A 16,667-nucleotide genomic window follows, 5' to 3' on the forward strand; every position below is an offset into this window, starting at 1 on the left:
CATTTCCTTGAGTCCAATTCGCGTTAGCTTTACCTTCTGACACGCATCGCAATTTTTTATAAAAGTCTCTACCCTTTCCATTAAACCTGGTATTTTCTATTTTTCTTTAATTCTTTGATAAGTTTTTTGTACTCCCAGGTGTCCTTTTTTTTTTTTTATTTTAACGTGGAGGAAATTCGCACGGACACCCGCCGCCTCTAGGGGGAAGAGCGGCGTGGTAGTGTCGGACTCCAACCGACTAAAACCTCCACGATGACCGGTCCCATTACGACCGAGGGATGCCCGGGAACCGCTATGGCGACACCCCCCCCCACACACTATTCCGTCCATACTATGTCTCTTTCGCCCTCTCCCAGGGGCCGTCCTCCGGATCCCCAACCGGACTGCATGCTGCCTCCCGGGTGCTGGAAGAAGAGGTTCAGCACCTAACTTTCTTCCTCTTCGAAGGTCGCTGGCGGCTTTACGCGCCTCCGTAAAATTTTTTCTAGTTCTGAAAATGTGTTGTCACCTATTCCAAGTTTGGTATGATTTTGAATAATCGAATGGGTCTTCTTGAGCTAAATTGTTTCATTGTATTCACCTAATTCTTGAGGATTTTTATTTTTGTGATCGTGTGAACTCTGGATTAACTATCGGCTACCGTGTTATCTTTACCTTTACGTAAATTTTACGTATTCAATCTTGTATTCGTATTCTTCTAATTTTAATCTCCATTTCATTAAACGTGATGATCTTTACAACTGTTCAACCATTTCAAAGCCTGATGGTCTGTCCTAATTATGAATTGACGTCTTAACAGATATTGTCTTAGCCTTTTTATTGCTCACACGATTGCTAAAAGTTCTTTTTCAGTTGTCATGTAGTTGCTCTCAGATGGGTTGAGAGTTCTTGAAATAAAACAACATGGGTGTCATTTTTGTGAAAGAACTGCTTCTACTCCTTGGTTGGTTGTTAGCGTAAAGGTCTTTGTAAAATCTCGATAAGTTAAAATCGGTGCTTCACATAATTTTTGTTTCAACGTTTCAAAACTGTCTTGTTGTTTGTTCGTCCAGTAAAAGCTAATATCTTTCTTATTTAATTCGATCAATGGTTTGGCTATCTTTGAAAAGTTACGTATACATTTTTTATAATATCCTGTCAGTCCTAAAAATGATTGAACCTCGGTTAGGTTCTTATGCGTCCTAAAATCTTTCATTGCTTTGATTTTCTCTGGGTTCGGTTTAACTCCATCGACTGTTACTAAATATTCAAGCTCACGTTTGAGGAATTCACATTTGTCTGGCTGTATCCTGAATCCTAATTCTTTAAGTCTTTGTAAAACTATTGCTAAATTTTGATTATGTTTCTGAATTGTGTCTCCGAAAATTAAGTCGTCTAAATATACGAAACAATTAACATTGACTAACCCTCTTAATGCTGTGTCCATCATTCGTTGAAAAGTTGCGGGTGCGTTTTTCAATCCGAATGGCATGCGATTATAATGGAAATGGCCTTGTGGTGTGGAAAATGCAGTGTATTTCTTTGAGTTGGAATTTATAGGAATTTGGTGGAATGCTGATGACAGATTTAACGCTGAGAAGAATTTCGTGTTTCCTAACTGATTAAGAATGTCTTGATAATAATATCTAGTGAAGGATATGCGTCTTGATCGGTTAGTTTCTTTTAATTTTCTGAAATCTACTACGATTCTCCCTTTCTGTTTACCTGAAGCGTCTGATTTCTTAGGTACTACTCAAACAAGTGAATTGTAAGGCGAATTTGATTCTTCAATAATATTTTTACTTAACATTTCTTCCATTTGTTTCTCGATTTGAGCTTTATGGCATTCCGGGTACTTATATGATTTAGTATTTATGATTTTGTCTTATTTCAAAGTTATCGTGTGTTGTGTTAAATTTGTACAAGGTAAAAAATCAGTCTCTAAATTGAATACATCGATATAATGAATCAAAATATTTTCAATCGGTATACGGAATTCGAGTTCCATATGTTCTGTTCTCACTATGGTTTTCAATTTAGCAATTTGTTCTAGGTCTTTACTATTACCAATTTCGTTAAAGATTTCTTGATTTGTCTCACTAGAATTGAGGAAGCATACTCGCGTCGGTTTGCCTTCGAGGTAGATGGTTTGAACACTTTTTTCTTCTGGTTGTACAACCCTAGGTTTTTGATACTACAAGATATTATTGCCCAATTTGATTTTATCATTTGAAATTTCATATTGATGTTCAAGGCATGGTAATCCTATAATTTCGTCTTCAATCAGAGGAAAATCGTTAGGTACTGCGTAAAATTTATGAGGTTTACCAAAAATAATGATTCTAACAAATCTATCAGTGAAATATTTCTCTTGTCCCATATAAAAAGTGTGAGGTTCATCTGATTTGAATATCTTAGTGTCCGATTTATTTTCTTTAATCAAATTTATCCCTGCTCCGGTATCAATTAGATGAGCTCGTTCTCCTGCAATTCCTCTGAATGGTATTGTAAGTAGTCGTCTGGTTGTTGTGTTAATAATACCCTTGGTATTCCTGGTATTCCGTTGTCGTTTCTTTCTGCTGCTGTTGATTCTCGTTCTCGTTTTGTTCCGACCTGGTTTACTCGTGGAGGCGGTAGGTTTCTCTGGCTCACCCACGACGGGTTGTGACTAGCAGGGGGGAGGGTGGCGCCAGGGGCAATGACCTCCTCTGGCGCCAATTCATCAGTTAGCAGATTTTAGAACCGGCTCGATCAAGAGGACGCAGGGAGTGCACCGGTAGTAATTCACAAGAGACCGAGACAGGCCATCGTGCAGTTTTAATCGGTAAGAGTCCGACACTGCTCTGCTGCTGCTTACAGCGGCGGAGTGTCCACGAGGATTTCTCCAAGTACAAAAAAAGAAAGGTTTCTTTGGCTGGTTAATTGAAAATTTTGACATTGCGGTGCAACATGTTCCAGCCGTTTACCACATTTAAAACATTTTACTTGTCGCTCAGCAAATGGTATACGTACCGTTTTATAAAATGATAAAACATTTTTGTTGATTGGATTATTACGCGTGACCGGTAGTGGTCGGTTGTTTGTCTGCATTGGTTTGTTACTAAGTCGGTTATACATACGTTGCTGTTGGTCGAGTAGCTGTCCTATTCCATTCCTTTTGTTCTTCTCGTAGGTATTTTTCAATGTAGGCGGCTTTCTTTTCTGTTTCACTCAATGAAACTAGTTCGTTTGCTAACAGTATGCGTCCTATGTCGTGTCGAAGTCCTTTCAAATGAATTCGACCTACTTTTCTCATGGTGGCTTCAATCACTATTCGTCGTGTAAGTGGTTGTGGATTTACATTAGCTATGGCATACGCAAGTTTATTTAATATGCGGCGGAATCGGATATTGAAACTTTGAACAGATTCGCCGCGTCCTTGTTTCAAATCGCGTAATTGTTCACCGTATTCGTCAGATGTTACTTAAACTGTTACGTTGGATCTCGAAGCGTCATGAAAATCTGCATAATTTTCAATAGGTATGTTCCGAATACTTGGATTTACCAATTATTTTATCGATTTTAATGACTTTCAATAACAAATCATTTTGTGAACAACGCATTCGCATAGCATGTACTTCTTTTATGAAATCTTCCACTCCAACATCATCGTCACCGTTTAAAATGGAATGTAACTTATCGCGTCTTTCGCTGATAACATAGTCTGGTGTTGCCGCGGTTCATCGTAGCCTTGGTATTCTTCATCGTTATCGCTGTCAGAGTCAAATATCATTTCGGATGCGCTTGTTACTGGTACACGATCCCTGCTTCTCGGTTTCGCGGTTTCTTTTGTGGTGTTAGTTACAGATTCAAAATGTTTGGCCACAATTGTTCCCTGACTTCCAATTCTTATTTTTTAATTTTGTTTGATTACTTAGTCCAAAAACTTAGTTCCACAAAACGTCTGTGCTTAATATTTGGCGGCACTCCCTCTTCACAAAAACGTTCTCGATATACGGAACAATATACTCCATGTATTTGAAGGGAGTTTATTTGAGACGGTTGTTCCAATAGACTCAAATCTTAAAAAGAATATCTTGTAAGATTTTGAAATCCGTGTCAAAAATGCATTCATGAGCAGTTGCAATTTTCTTACAAAAATAACTTCTTGAAGGATTTCAATCTTGGGTGAAAACACTACATGCTTTCGTTTAAAACCTTTTTAACTGAGTGTCTTCAAGTCTTCCATTGTATGATTACTAGTATTAAAAAGTTTTTATACTGTTTACTTATACTATTTCTGAAATAACGTTGCTATTGGCTATAAAATTTGAGTAAGCTCGACACTTATGCTCTAGGGAGAAAAGCAGCTGTTGACAGTACGTATTTTTTTATTATTATTATTTATTTTGCACTTTAAGTTTGTCCAGCTGGACATATGGCAAATTTTTCTAACTTAGTTGCTAAATAACATGAGGATGGCTACTCCCAGCTGGTTACCATCTTCGAGTTTGTCTATTTTTTTCGAGTCTGTATGATTTTATTTCTCTAGTGAGATCAGTGGGGTGTTCTCTCTTCAGTCTTCTTTTTATGACAGTAGTACGTATGGCTGCACTGTATTGTATTGATTTTATTGTCCACTATTCTGTGACTATGATTGGCAGTCAATGGTACGAAGAGTGCGTTGCCAAAACGGAGAAGCTTCGTGCTGATGATCTGGAGATCTTGGAACTGGAGATCCATTTACTTGAATTACCCTCTTCTTTGCAGGAAAACGCAAATGCATCTGCAGAAATTATATAATAAAAATCACACTTCTTCATAAATGCGTTTCATGCGTTTATATGCAGGATATCTCCCCAGACAATTCATTTGATTATTTTGATTTCATTCTACATTTTGTACACTATAAGTATGTAAATACAGATTTTCCTTGCGCATTCACTATGAAGTATTACGACGTAGGTGAATTGCGGATTGACCCAATCACCTATAAGGACAAGCTATTTCGTTGTAACCGGTGGGCACATAAACAGAGGGTAATTGCATCTATTTCAGAACATAATACCAATATTGTACATATTATCTGGATATACTTGTAAAATTGAACGAATCTATAAATTATCACACTATCTGGAAAATGAAGCGCAATGCAGCACAGATTCAATTGGATAACATTTCCAGCAAATCCCGGATGACGACTTGTGATATGCGTTCAGGTTTAGTTGCCTTTTCTCGTTTAGAAGACGCGTCGAGATTCTTTCTTCGTCTGATTCTGTACTGCTCATGAAGGATCTAAAAAAACAGTAGAGTCGATGCTGTGAAGTCTAGCATAACGCTACGTGACTTAGACGCTCCTTCCTTCCAACAACGATCTCACTATTGCATAATTTTATTTATGAGTATACAAAAGATGTTTCATCCGTTCGTTCAGTTAAACTAAAAGTTGATATTATTTCATATTGTAGTATCGTGGAAAAGCCATTTGAGGAAATCCTACTGAACTAAGGTAAAGAAAAGTGAATGTGCTGACGGGTCGGGAAGGATGGGAAATCAAAATGGGCTGTGTGGACCCAGCAATATGCCCGCAATAGGCCCTCTAGGACAATAAGTGATCGAAAAACGTGTACGTGGCCATCATAGTCCAACAACAGCTGCAAAACGGTTCCTGCTTGGTAGTCGAAACCTGTGGTATAAAAGGACGTGGAGAAAGTAAGTTAGTCGTCAGTTATGAGTTGTGAGCTGTAGTATAGAAGGCGAATAGTTGTATAAATTCAGATTAATAATAGCTACATTACAAGATTATGAAATAGCTCTACTCAAATAGTAGCACTTCTGTATTGGAATCATAATGAAATCTATCTATCATCGTTGCTTCATCACATTGCCAAATCTTTATGTGAAGAGAAATTTTAAGTTAAAGTTAAAATTTTAATTTTAATAATTAAATTTTAAAAATTTGAAGTTAAAATTTTCGATACAGTTTTTTTTACATATGAAGCATATGTTCTGTATTCGAAGTATACAAATGTATTCGTCTGTGAAATGAAGACAACCTCATCTCAACTATCAGAAAATTGAACCGTACTGCATTACACATTGTGTAGGAATAATTAGCATTACAATCCAATAGAATTAGATTAGAATTAGATTGGAGTCTAATACTTTCCGTAACGTAGTTACAAATTAATCACGTGGTCATCATACTTAATACACGAAGGAAAGAATGGAATCGTTATAATTTCTTCTTCTTCTTATATATCTATATATTTCTCATTTTCATTTTCATTTTTCTAACACTGGCATCGCATGGATCTTCTTCCGATTTCCGCTTCTTCGACTGCAACTTCGAAATGAAGTTCATCGTTTCTAATCTTTCCATGTTTCCGTTTCTACTTCCCATTTTCTTCTTTTTTGTCAATAATTATTCTGTATTACACCACTCATTTTTATTATTTGAACATTATGAGTACAAGTCTTTTAAATTATTCAGTTTTCCCATCATGTAAGCAGATATTACAAATTCTAAACGTTATGGTGGCAGTGACCAATCTTCCTTTCACATCCGCAGCTCGTCACTTACACGCGACCAGATGACAACCACGGTAGTGTCACGTAAAATATAGAAGAGAAATCGAAGATGAAAATAAAAAATAAAAAATAAAAATAAATAAAATAAAGAAAGAGAATTTATTTCTTAACACTTATTTTACACTAACTACAATTTACTTCTGAACTCTAGTCGCGACTTTTCAAAGCTGAAGCTCTTACAACTTGACTCTCGGTGGGATCTGATTCCCTTTTCTTTCTTACCCTTCAATATCCCCATTAACCACGCGTCTGTTAGGCGTTCGCGATTTTTGCCACGCACGTGTCGCGTAAATTTAGGTGATAACCAAAAGATTCAGTAGAAAACTGGGTTTATTGGTCACAATTATGATTTTATTATAAAAGATCACAAGAAGAACTGTCCGGACCCGTTTCGTACCATCAATGAGAAAAGCTCGGTGTGGGTGTGCCCTTTTGAACTTAGAACGCGGATTCATCGTCCACACTTTTCGGCAGAAAAGTGAGGGTAACGATCCGCGATGCCTATTGGTTAGTAAATGAAACTATGAAGACAAAGAAAGCAGATGTGGCTCGTGGTCATCCTTGTTCATGGGAAAAGCCTGTTATCTCGCCAGATACCCGCTTTCTCCGTAATAGGTAAGAGCGTACGACAAACATATGTACTATCTGTAAACCGAAAATGTTTATGTGAAGAAAACTGAAACTGAACAGATTCAGTTTATTGTATCTCCTTAGGCCTGTTGCGGGTCAGTGTAACAATGTGTAGGTCTTGGCGCCCAGACCATGAGGAACCTCGCAAGGACCATCGCATCTGGCGTAACACACATTTCTGCCAAGCAGAAATTCGATCCGCGACAAGGGCGTCGTTCGGTCCCGAGTGATATACGGAGCCCCGGTATGGGCAGACGATTTCATGGCGAATCGTCGCAGCATCCTGCTCCTTAGGAGGTTGCTCAGGATAACCGCCATCAGAATCATTAGGGGATACCGAACAGTGTCCCACGCGTCGGTGACCGTTCTGGCCGCGTCTCCACCGTGGCAGCATCGGGCGTTGGTGTTCAAGAGGAGATACATCTAGATGAGAGCGCTGGGCCGCTGGTAATAGTAACAATTTTCAAGATGTAAAATTATTATTTTACCATATATTATACTTACGTATACGTGTAGCAGTTCCAAATTTTCAGTGACGACTGCAGATATAGCCTCCATCTTTTGCCAAATATTTCTAGCATTAATTATGCCGCAGAGAATAACAATCATTAAATTAACTATTTTCTTCTTTACACTGATTCTAGGGTAGCATACACATATATCCATAGATTCAAACTATTTTTGTCCGTCGTAGATTTTTCAGATTCTTAAATTATTCATAGAAGCATAAAAGTAACTTTGTTTAAAAGACTATTACATTGTATGCTATCATATAAAATTTTTGATTTTTATTTAATAATTCTTCTATTCGTTATATGTATATCTATATGTTACTATGTATATATATTATAGACATAATTTAGTTAATATTATATACATAATATATACATACACTATACCATATATTATACATATATTATATATACATATATTCTATACTTTATATATATTAATTGAGATTTTTATTTACATTGGCCTTGACGATCAGTAAACAAACTATAATAAAAAATCATGATGAGCAATTAAGATCGTATTCACAATGTAAAGTATAGTGCAATTATTACATAGTTTGAATATATTTTGCATTTACATATTTTATGCACTTTGATATATCATATCTATATAAAAATTAGCAGCGTAATAGTAACAACTTTCAAGATGTAAAGTCATTATTGTATTGTAGTAAAATTGACTGATAATCAGCGCAGAGACATTTGCGCAGCGCACAGGATTCGCTGCTTATAGTCCAGAAGCGTAGCCAATCAACACGCAGTACGAATCTGTCTTTATTAGGTATGGTATTGTTCAACGGTCTTTCATGTTCGAGATGCGGTAGTGTGTACGTGCTACGGAATAGTTACCTATTTGAACGTTATAATTATGGTGTTTAGCAAGTGCTTGAGCAATTGGTAAGAAGTGCTAGTTGCTATATAACATATAAAATCTGCTATATAACATACAAAAAAAGGATTTATTCAGTATAAATACTTTATACTTGTAAATTTTCTGAATTAAAAACTTTCTGTGAATTATTTGAAACTAATAACTTTGTTTTGTTTCTAGGATGGGTCATACGGCAACCAGACGGACTATTCCACATGTGGAAGTAAGTCGTAGAAACCAATAGAATTTTCTTATTTATTTCTCTTTTTTCTTATTTTTATTATATCTTTCGCTTCTAATACAACTTGCATTTACATATTTATATTCATGTAAGAGTGATGTTATACGTATTTATGTTTTAGTTTTAATTAAACATATTGATTATAGTTTTTTACATAAAAGTTATATCGTTCTCCCCATTTTATTTTCTTCCGCTAAAAAATGCTTTCATCAAAGATAATGCTTATTGAGAACGAAAAATAAAGTCGGTCATCGATAATGGTTACTAATGACAGAACTTAACGTATAATTAGTTCTTTAATTGAATATTATGTTCTTATAAAATAATTATGTTTTTGTTAATATTAATTATTCTCCGAATCTCGTATTGTATTTTTCTCATAGACAGTAGTTTTTACGAAATTTGTTTAAGAATCCTCCCCTGATGCACTTGGTGATACACAAAGAATCGTCTTCTAGTAACACAATTCTTTATAAATTCTTTTCCATGCTGTTATGGTAAGTTTTTTCCCTACTTCTTTTCGATTATCTAGTATTGCTGTATTATTTGTTATAATGTCCGCATTTTAATCGCTAAAATGCGCTGTTTCATTCAAGAAATGTGATACAGTATATTCATTCGTTATCTTTCCTATATATTATTCGAAAATTATGAATTTTTTTTTTTTATTTTGGTTATTTTACAATTTGTCCTTGCGGACATTTGGTAAAGTGTTATATCTTGTTGGTGAAGAAAAAAAAATATAAATAAAAAATAATATAGCAAGTGGGCGGCTACCCCCAGCGGGGTGCCAGCTTCGTTTTTTCTAAGTTATATCTTTTATGAGGTCCATTGGGTGTTTCCTTTTTAGTCTTCTTGCGATGTTTGTTGTGTTGCACGTTTCAGCTGCCAGCTGGTTCGGGTGTGTTTCTATTCTTGTTCTGTATCTTGTTGCGAATCTGGTAATCTCCTCCTTGACCGTTGGTATTCCGAGGTCTTTCCTTATGTCCTCATTTCTAACGTACCACGGTGCGTTTACCATTGTTCTAAGGATTTTGGCTTGGATTGTTTCTATTTTGTTTATGTGGCTCATTGCTGCTGTTCCCCATAGTGGAATTCCGTATGTCCAGATTGGCTTTATGATTATTTTGTATATTTTCAGTTTGTTTTCTGTGCTTAGTTTGGATTTTCGGCTTGTTAACCAGTGCATTTGTCTCCTTGTTGTCTGTATTTTTTCTGTTATTGATTTGATGTGCTGTTTCCATGTGAAATGTGTATCTATGTGAAGTCCAAGGTATTTGATTTGCCTTGTTTGTGTTATTTGCGTACCGTTCAGGAAGATGTTTGGTGTTATCTGTTTTCTCAGTGTGAATGTGATGCGGTTGCATTTGTTACGGCTAGCTTTGATTTGTTTGTCTTGTAGCCACTTTTCTATTTTGGTGATGTGTTTTTGTAGTATTGTGGCTGCTGTTACAGGGTTAGTGTGCCTGACTAGTACGGCTGTGTCGTCCGCGAATGTCAATATTTTGCTACTGGTAGTTGTTGGTATGTTGGCCGTGTATAGTGTGTATAATATGGGTCCTAGGACGCTTCCTTGCGGAACCCCTGCTGTGATGTCTTTGACTTCGGAGTGTGCGTCCTTGATTTTTATCGTGAAGGTTCTGTTGCTTATGTATGATTTTGTTAATTGGTATATTTGTTCCGGGAATTGTTTCTTGATTGTTTGTAGTAGGCTTTCGTGGTTTATTTTGTCGAAACGAATACACGTGTTACAATTTTATTGCACGAATTAAGCTAAATGTTTCTGTATTTTTGTTGCAGTATCTTCCATGATACCTTCGGTTTCCCTTTCAAGATCCTTCAAGCGTCTTCTATCTGATTTAATTCAAAAAGCGCAAATTTCCAGGAATCAATTTTCCTTTAGTTTTCAGATTAGCCAGGTGCGAAATTGCAGTAGTATTTTGCATTACATTTTTGTGCTTAACGCGCAATGTACAGTTCTTATAAATCCCATTCTCAGTAATTGTGTACAGAGGTAGTTTCTAATTTCTACACAAATCACGTAATTACAAAATATATTGCTGCGCCGGAGTTATTCGCTGTACCACATGATATTTACTTATTTACAGTATTTACGTATATAGCATATAGCGACTCTAGCGGAAATGAGTGTGCGGCTGCGTGTTGGTGCAAGGTGGCGGTAAGCGTTGGTATAGCAGTTTCTTTAACTTCTTGCGGAAATAGAATTGATTAACCGTCTGTTCTTCATTTGAATACATTTCACACGCGATTTAGAAGTCGTAAGGACAAAGATTGACTTTTAAATAACTATTCTGCGATTTTTTTTACATTTTACACTCGACCACCGTTTCCGACTACTCAACTGGTTTTACGTGCGGTTTTCCTCTTTTTTTTAGAGGAGAATAATATATGTCATAAATATTCAAATGACAAAATAAGTACTTAAAAAGTCGGCGTGGCTGTGGAAGTGTTACTCGAACCAACTGAACAACAGTCGAAGATTCCTATCTCGAAATTTGGAGGCATTTCGGTTTCCATGTTCGTATCTCTCGTTTCCGTGTTCTTATCTCTCGGAGCAATAACCGACAAAACCGATCGATTTTCCACTCTGGAGTCGTACAATTCATGTATCATATCATCGTAAGAAAAGTCTCTCGCAAAGCAATATACTAATCTTAATGAAGTTTACAATTTTTCAAACCGCTTAAATTACGAAGAGATAATAGCTTATTATTACTTATTACTCTTAAAGCTTACCTGTTCGCTTTATCTAGAGCATCTGTCATTGCCTTTCCTGTATAAGGATGCTATTCTCACAAGGCATTCCAAATTATAAATATCGCAACGAACGCCACATGCCAAAGAAGACACCAAGCAAACGAATAAACGATTGCAGTATCGATAATAATATATAACGATACCAAAGGTTGGTATCTTAATAAAACGCTCGAAATATAGTTCTGTTTTTTCTATATCATTTTTATTTTTCCAACTAACTCTATTATACGCATTAATTTGTGCCTAAAATTTAATTAAATTATCTTATACACCACTCTAAAACAGAACATAGGCATGATTTTCTTTTAATGATGCACACAGTTCCTGAATTATAGCTCACAGTTCTGTGTATAATGTTTACGAAATTATGCTTATATGCTACACAACGATTTATAAGAAACATATAAACATACTTGAATGTATAAACAAAAGTATGGAGGAAGAGGTAGCGGATGACCATAACGTTAACATTTGCGGGTAATACAAAAAAAAAAATAATTAAGGAGAATAGAAGAAACAAGGACATTCAAAATTTTTACTTCTATAACAAATACATAAATATATTATATATTACATTAACATAGGAGTAGTCTGAAGCTTGTATACACAAAAGTTTCTGCTTGTAAACCTTCAATTATATTTTCAATGTTACATGTTGTTCCTTGCAGTAGCATGGCAACTGAGGTAACACGTTTAAGAGTGTTCGTATCTTTTGACAAGATATGATTGAAGAAAAATCGACTTGCTATTTCATTCTATTTCCCTATCACATTATAAGTATCGTATTGTACGAGCATTGTTTATATACTACGTTTCGCTCATTCGCGTCTTATCCCGTAACACACTAATTTGTCGCTTTTTTGGCTTTTTCGTCCCCCCCCCCCGGTCGTCATCGCGTCTCCGTTTCTAATCTCGTATCAGCGTCATCATTGTCGCATAATAACATGTATCTATTTTTTGCAGATATTTGAAAATCACTAATTTTCTGTAGTATCTTCTTCGTTTCCAACTTCGGTTCTCTTTTTATCGTTAAGGTGCCCCGCCATCTTACCGAAACGTGTTTCATTTTCACTTTTGTTATTATTCTCTCCTAGGATGGTTGATAGATCGTTGTTTTATCATGCCCCTATTTTGTTTTATGTAACACTCACTTACCCACTGCATACTGCTAGAAAGTGAAGATTCGCGGAGAAATGTAGGTCAAAATAAGTTAACTTCAAAACTGGTGAACAGGACTATGCACATGTATACACCTCGCCTCGTTAACACAGTTGAATAGGGTGAAGAGAACAAATGCACTCAACTCAATACGTGCATTGATAATCGATTGAGTTCTCTTGCACCAAAAATGTTGAAATGATTATAGATCAAATAAGACAAACGAATACCGAGGGATATCACAAAGTCGAGTCGCATTAACTGTATTTATCGTTAAATAATTTGTGACATTTTTATTATTATATAACTGATTGTTAAATATAGAAGCTATATTAACCTGTTAATACAGTGTTAAATTCTTTGAACTACCACTGTTATCTTAACCGAAATAGGGAGCGACTAATTCGCGGTATCGATTATAGGAATCGTAGTGAGAATTTACGCCTCTCGCTGACGCATTTTCCTCGCGACCGCGCCTCTCCGCGCGCGTAACGGTGGTAACAAATTCTATTTCACGAAAGTGAAGATTTTAATAATATCTTTTTAGAGAATGTCAGAGCATGTTTCGTTGTTTTATTATTAATATTATTGAAGATTACTTATTATTGTTAGAAAATTTATTATTTTTGCTTAATATTTTGATATTCGCTTTTTGGGATAAGCAGTCGAGTTGAACTTTGCACTAATATCTATAATGCCTTATTGTGCTGAATTTGCCAAAATTATGTTCCTGTTGTTTCATTAATTATTATGCATAAAAATATGAATGTTACCCAGTACCGGAAAGTTTGAATTCGATTCCGGTTGACGGTAGCACGTAATGGCGATATTGTTTTGTCCGGAGTCTGTTTACTTTTACATCTCGTACATCGAAACGTTGTCAATGCCCCGAGGCAAAAAAACATGAATCACTCTTGACTCGAATTGTCCTGACTCATCTGCTGCTACAGTACAAAGAAAAAAAAGAAAGGTATTCCGGGAGTTCAAGAGTTTCCAATTTTGAAAATCGGAAGATTTTACAGTGCTTTGCATTGCAATTTCGGCAATATAAAATCTAAGAAGCAAAATGCTAGTGCGCGGAGAAAGTGTAATGTATTGTAATACCTTTACATGGCCTTAAATTGTAATAGGTGTAATAAATAATACATAATACAGTGCTGTGGATAATTATAAACTCAAACACATTTTCAGTATTATTTTCTGAATATTCTCAAGAAACTATCGGTCATACCTCGACATGTTAAATGAAATTGTTTTATATTAAAGGGTAAATTGAATATTGTAGGTAATCAGGAGATGTTACATAGTGAATTATTGCTTTTAATAACCAGAAAAGTGACTTTCTATGAGAAATTCTAGTAAGCATAGTTTAAAATCAGGAGGAGCTACCTATAGGATATATCGTGAAACTTAAAACTTAAAAAAAGAATAGAATTCACGCAGGTGGCTATTCAAAACGAAACTTTAACACGTTTATTTATCACGTTCAAAAAGTCTGTGTTGTACAGACGTGTGTTTACAAGTGTGCGAATGAGTAATGAACATCTTACATCCTAACATTTATGCAAATTCTACATCCTTTATACAGAGTTCTGCATTCGTCGATGGTTTTTCCCAACTTGCTGATAGAAAGTCGACTATTACAACGCAAATGGGTATATAAAATTATCGTACGCATCTTAATATATATACATTAAACTGTTAGACTAAGGAAGCTGTACATACTGTACACACTTGCGTGTTTCATTTACACAATCATATTCCTCTTTTCTCTTATTTCCTCTTTCGTTGACAAACCAGGAAGTCGATCATAATAATACAACTATTATAGGTAACAAACATCGTTAACCGAACATTATTCATCGTGGTATAAATTTGCGATTAAATACAGATTTAAATATGTTCATTCGTTCATTATGCAAATTAATAAAATTAAGTAACAAAATGGATTTATCATAAATTTCTTTCGTATTCCTAGGGTAGGTTCAATACGTTGTTTCGCGTTTCGAAGCGATTAATATGTAAAATGGCGTAATAATTATTGATTATTAGAATTATCCGTTTGTATCGCGTATTTGATCGTGAATTTCCGTAGTTTATAAAATGAAATGTAACAATATATTAAATCTAGTCGGAAAATAAATCGCAGAGTCAGAAATATTAGCAAGCCAAATGACGAATTACTTCGTTTGCTCTTATGAATAAATTGGAGGTTACACAGGACCAATACTGGCATCGTCGTGTTGTCATCCCTTGATACGACCATTATGCTTTGCTTGGAATTTGTTGCACCATGTTGATTTCATTTTTTCCCAATCATTAGTTGGTTGATATATTCTTCATCCCTTCTGCTCCACCAGTGCTGTCTCAGTGGTCGTATTTTTTGCCATGCGGACAAAACCCGCCTCAATTGCTATCAGGTTAGTGGATAATTCTTCGTATGCGAACGATGTGTTTCTTACTATCAAAATCCTAAACAATGCTTATCTGAGTACTTACGAGGTAAGTTAGTAGGAAAGTTATTTGGAAAGATATTTCACAGGATTTAATTATTGAGATATGTGTAATTTTGTGCGCTACACTGGATGAGCCGCGTAGTAGTGACACACATATGTGAGTATGAGCGTGCGTGGGAGTATGTACGTGCGCAGCGTCTCGTAGAACAGAAGAATGGTGAAAAAGATGGCGAGAAAAAGAGAGTGCTCGGACATGTCAATGTGCATCTACGAATATCTTGTAAATCACATATCAAATAAATATGAAACTATTTCGATATCATTTCTATGTGTAATGTGAATGTTGCTATACGTTTATTTCGGCGACTAAGGTGCACAATTCTCAACAATAATAAGATTATTTAACTGTTATAAAAGTAATATAGAAACATGGTTTATTAAAAAAGTTATTTACAATGTAGTGTTTTGTCCTTGTTGAAGTATTTACTTCTAGAAAAACTCTACATCTTTTTCTTTTGTGTACACGTGACCTGGACACCGCAGTTACGATGAAAATAGAACTTAGTGAAGCAAAGAAGTTAACGAAAAGGAGAGGTTCATATTATTGTCTCCTTGAATATGTTTTATGTGAATATTGTTTTTGGGTCACAAGGTCTAGAAATAAAAGAGCTACAAGCAGACTTTTATTGCTGTTTCTTGTAACTTTCAGCTAGAGTTACACACAATGTATCAACCTGCTCCCTGGTATATTGTATTGTAATGTAACATTGCTAGAGTGAGGATCTGGATCAGCATATACTATACCTATACTTATACTTATACTTACTTCAATATATATTTCTATTATAAATATATCCTTTATTTATTCCTTTATCAAGTAACCTCAACATTCCAGAAGCACTTTTTCGGATGACATGATATCTACGTTAAAAGAAGATTTCATTACATCATCAGTCAGCCCTAATAATTTCATAACTAATAATTGTGCAAATTTTGTGATATTTGTATCCTTCTTTGTTGTAATCTTGTAAACTATTAAAGCGTTTACAACTATAATTCCCAGAAGAAGCTGAATGCCAAATTTCCGGTACCGTTTAAATTCTTTTCTAATTGTAGTGGCATAAGTAACCATTTGATCCGAATAATCTATACCACACTTTATTGTATGCAAGAACAGCTAGAGGTTTCAATTTTCTAGATGACTGTTGGCTTGTAGAAGCAGCAGGAATGTTACGAATATTTCTTGTACTTGATACATCTATGTATTTGCATTATTCTTATTCTAAAGTAGCCGTTATGTCAAAAGGAGCGCCATTCAAAATAAAACAAAACTGTAAATCATAAAATCATATCGTCATATCTTAATTACCGAGAAACTAGAGGAAAATGAAGTAAACGTTTCAAAATGTAATCAGAGCTTAATAGCCGTAAAAAAGCCTTTCTGGATACTAAGTGCGCAACCGCGCTGTAAA

General features: G+C 35.4%; 1 long non-coding RNA gene across 2 annotated transcripts in view; it reads left to right on the forward strand.

The window, feature by feature from the left end:
- The first annotated feature begins 8,423 nt into the window (after positions 1 to 8,423).
- The window catches only part of LOC132915685 (uncharacterized), a 31,416-nt gene continuing 23,172 nt past the window's right edge, over positions 8,424 to 16,667 (forward strand). The window contains exons 1-3 of one of the 2 annotated variants that reach the window (XR_009659935.1): positions 8,424 to 8,588; positions 8,743 to 8,785; positions 9,215 to 9,300. This is a non-coding gene — a long non-coding RNA (uncharacterized LOC132915685). Of the gene's footprint in view, positions 8,589 to 8,742; positions 8,786 to 9,214; positions 9,375 to 16,667 lie in introns of those variants that run through there. The other variant, XR_009659934.1, reaches the window with a different exon arrangement.

Source organism: Bombus pascuorum, unplaced genomic scaffold (assembly GCF_905332965.1).
Source record: "Bombus pascuorum unplaced genomic scaffold, iyBomPasc1.1, whole genome shotgun sequence".
Lineage (NCBI taxonomy): Eukaryota > Metazoa > Arthropoda > Insecta > Hymenoptera > Apidae > Bombus > Bombus pascuorum.